Source organism: Dioscorea cayenensis, chromosome 14, assembly GCF_009730915.1.
Source record: "Dioscorea cayenensis subsp. rotundata cultivar TDr96_F1 chromosome 14, TDr96_F1_v2_PseudoChromosome.rev07_lg8_w22 25.fasta, whole genome shotgun sequence".
NCBI classification, from domain to species: Eukaryota; Viridiplantae; Streptophyta; class Magnoliopsida; order Dioscoreales; family Dioscoreaceae; genus Dioscorea; species Dioscorea cayenensis.
The window spans coordinates 14,224,271-14,228,397 of NC_052484.1; the positions used below are offsets into that span (position 1 = coordinate 14,224,271).

Here is a 4,127-nt window from a genome sequence, read left to right on the forward strand (position 1 = left end):
TTTCACCTGGGTTGTTAGTGTTGTGACTTCACTAACCTCGATTATCCCAGCTGCCTTCACTACTGATTTGCCTCTCAAATTCCATTAACAATTGTTCATGGTTATCTCCTCAATCAACTGCTTAGCTACCTCGGGGGTCTTACTTCCTAACGATCCTTCCACTGCCGAATCAATAAGTTGTTGTGTATCCTAATTGAGGCCTTGATGGAAAATCTAAACTTCCATCCACTCAAGAAGGTTATGATGTGTTCATTTCCTTAATAAGTCTTTAAATCTCTTCCACTCCTCAAATAATGATTCAATGTCCAACTGTACAGAAGTTGTAATCTCTTGACGCAACTTAGTCGTTCTTACAGGAGGGAAATAACGGGTCAAGAATGCTCTAACAAGCTATTTCTAAGTCATGATAGATGCTTTAGGAAGGGCCTGAAGCCACTGTTTATCTCTTTCCTCTAGTAAGAATGGGAATAAGCGGAGTCTAATGGCGTTGTTAGAAACGTTGTTGATATTAAGCATGTCACATACTATGAGAAATAACCCAATATGATTGTTAGGATCCTCATCTAGTAATCCATGGAACTGTACTAAATTCTCAATCATCTGTACAAATGTAGGTTGATAAGTACAATTCATATCATATTTTCTTACCCTCAATTCATACTTTTGCTTGTCTTTTAGCACTTCTTTGTATATATTCGGTGTTATTCTGGGTATGTTTGTTAATGATGCAGGAATTGTGGAGCTCGATGTAACTAGGAGTAAATTAGGTCATCGGATGAAGGAAAATAGAATAAATGCTAAGTGTTCAAGCTCAACACGGGCAGAGCACAGTCATACTCTATTCCCCTGAATCTCCCAGTCTGGTATGGATCAAGTGAAGAAGCTTGCAGGGGTGTGACACCGAGATGAACACAGTTGAAGCACGATGGTGTCCCTCCCCCTGAATATCTCAGGCTGGAGTTTTTATTCTTCTCAACAGGGGAAGCACGTGCTGGAAGCTCCTAGCACAATCATGTTCATGGAAACAAGAGCCAATCACGACCGCACTTTCTCCCACTAAAAATCTCAGGCGAACACTTAGCTGTTTGCTTAAAGGTAGCCTATGGAAACATGGTCGAAGCACGATCGTGCTTAGACCGTGTCGAGCTCGAAGACAGCCCTTTTAACTTTAGTTTTTAGGGTTTTGCTCTGATCTTTGTTCTGGGACTCAACTCTCCACCGGGAGGACACTGAAGAGGGTGAAGATCAGGCTTCACCACACACTCTAACGGGATTAAGGAGGAATTAGAGGCACTAGAGAAGTGGGGTTGAGCATACGGAGCTCTACAAGGAAGATCATCTTGAGTAGAAGGAAGTCATGTTTTCTTTATCTTGCCATTCATCTATGTCTTTCTTGTTGTACCCATCCATAAGGGGCTAACCGTCCACGGTGCCCCAGGATGTTAAACTATGTGGTTTTGTATACTTTAACCACTTGATTGTTAATGATTACTGAGTTCTTTGAGTTTCTTGTGTTTAATCTTGTGTTTACATATCTTGATGGCTTAAATTGCACAGCTGCCTTGGTAATCTAGTTATCTTGGCATAACTTGGTGTGTTTGAGAACCATAGATGCAACATTGCTTTAGGGCATACACTTGAATCATAGAATGTACCTGGTAACCATTATAATCAAGTCAGCATACTATTACTCATATGGATCATCCCGGGGCATTGCTCTCTTGTAGTTGATAACATAATCCTAATCCCCTGATTTCTATCATCATTCACTCTTTCACTATTAGTTCTCAGTTAAATCTTTTACCACTCTTTATTCAACTGAACATCAGAAGATAGATAAGTACTTTAAGTCTAGTCACTGAGGTTCGACAACCCTACCCCTTTCGGGGTATCACTGTATTACTTGTGTGCCACCTGTACACTTACAGAGAACACATCACAGGTTTAAGCTCAAAGTTGTTTGTTGTAACTTGTGGGCGCACTATACTTGACTGAGAATTGTCAAGAGTTGGTCGAGCATAATATGAAAGGGTCTTATACCGGTTCCCGTGATCTGCCATGGTGTCCAACTGCTCTCACTCTCAACCTGGTTCCAATCACTCTTTCTACACTGCTCTCACCTTCTGCCAGTCTTGGTGCTTTACTCTTCGGTGGCATACACTAAAATCAAACAAAAGAAAAAGAATAAAAAAATAGTAAGGAAAAACAAAAGAATAACGAAGAAGAAAGAAAAAGATAGAAATGGCTAAAGTGATGGATAATCAAGTGTTGCTAATATCACTATCCTTCCTCCGCAACGGTGCAAAAAACTTGATAGGATACAAGTGTACGTGCCGATCGCATAATAAAGTGTGCGTAAAGCAGAGTGTTGGTCAATAGGGAAGGATGTGAGCACTAGTAATGACTCTAAATCCAAAAATTAGCCTAAAAGATTACGTGATGTGTGTGAGAACAAAAGCTAGTGAAAACAAGAAAATACGGGAGGTAATAGGAGAGAAATCAAGGAAGAAAGTGATGTCTCGGCATAGCATCCCTCTAGGGTTATAATGCATAGGACAATAGTTGTCTAAGCATGTAATCCTTTTTGAACCGAAAGGTTTTCAGAAATATACAAAACCCTTATTTCTTAGGCGAAGTGTAACTGAAAAGGTGCAAAGTTGATACATACATCTATACAATAGCATTAACATTCTATGAAACCTTATTGTGGACTAATGATAATCTCTTAAGTAGATAATCTCCCCCTAAAGAGAGATTATCCCTAATCCAAATACATAGCAGAAATGTGATTTTTTCTAAAATCTGCTCCACATGATTGCAAAGAGTACGGAAATTATAATCAATTCACTCGAAAGAATTGTGGGAGACAAAGTCTCCTAGATACTCTAACTAGAAGTGTACCTACTATCCTCTTGAATTGTGGCAAGTCTACGCTAGGTGGGAATTTTTTCTCGTCACATAGCAATACAAGGTATGATAGCTAGGGCTTTCGCCTCTTTAGCAATCAAACATTTAATCACACAATTAGACCCAAATAAATATGATTGCAAATAAGAAATCAATTAAAGCATCAAAGATCCAACAACCAAAATCAAAAATATAAACTTTAGAATTCAACTATACCCAAACTCTAACAAATTGGCTCTGCATTAATAGAGGGAAAGCATTCAAGATACAAATAATGGAAGAAAACATGAAAGCTAAGAAATCTCCTTCTCAATCTCAGTGATGAAGAATCGCCGAAGAAACCCTAGGTAAGCTTCCACGCACACCTCCAAGATGAGCTTGACGGCTACAATCTTCAATCCCCTTGAATGTAGAACCGAATCCCCCTTGAAATTGCTCCCTAGGTGCTAGAGATTCACCCTTTATCTTCCTCAACCTTGCCTCCACGAATTATCTCTAAAGAATAGAAGAATACCTTAGAAATCCTCATAAGTTTTATTTATACCTGACTTCTTACAAACTGTTTATGGGTGTAAGGGCTAGGCCGTAAGTGAGCTAGAGAAGATGGTCGCGAGCCTTACAGGACAACTCACGATCATAAACCCCATCTGTAAAGTCTTCTGTTTGTGTTGCAGTCGAGCTTATGGCCATAAGCGCTGGACCATAAGCTTCCCTATCCAGCTCCTTGCGACTGCCTTTACGGGCGTATGCTGTGATTGTAAGCTCCTCTTAATGGTCCTTATGGGCATCCTTACAAGCATAAGCCTTACCCTTAAGGTCCTCTGAATTGGCTTTGAATCCCCCTTACGGGCATAAGTTTGCCCGCAAGGTCCTCTGGATTGACTTACAGCTGTAAGCACGACCATAAGCTACTCGTAAGCCACCCAGTTTGCCTTGTCCTTGTTCAATTGATGCCGAGAAAACTCTAACTTCATTGTTTTAAGGTCTGAAATGCTTTTTTGGGCTCTCCCTCGTCTTTAAGCACTACCCTAAGTTGTTAATGGACAACACACTATATTTAGCATCGAATTCTATAATATAGTTCTAATACATGCGAATTGAGTGTACAAATTGATATGAAATACATAAACATTGTACACTCATCAACAACTCTCATTAGATCAGATGAATGTGAAAAGTTTGTACCAAGTATAACATAAGAGTGTTTACTAACTCCTAGT

The 4,127-nt window shown here is 39.7% G+C and overlaps 1 non-coding gene across 1 annotated transcript; it reads left to right on the plus strand.

Moving 5' to 3' along the window:
* The first annotated feature begins 235 nt into the window (after positions 1-235).
* Positions 236-342, plus strand: LOC120276574. The gene has a single exon (XR_005541289.1). It is a non-coding gene; the product is annotated as a small nucleolar RNA R71 (small nucleolar RNA).
* The last annotated feature ends 3,785 nt before the right edge of the window (positions 343-4,127 follow it).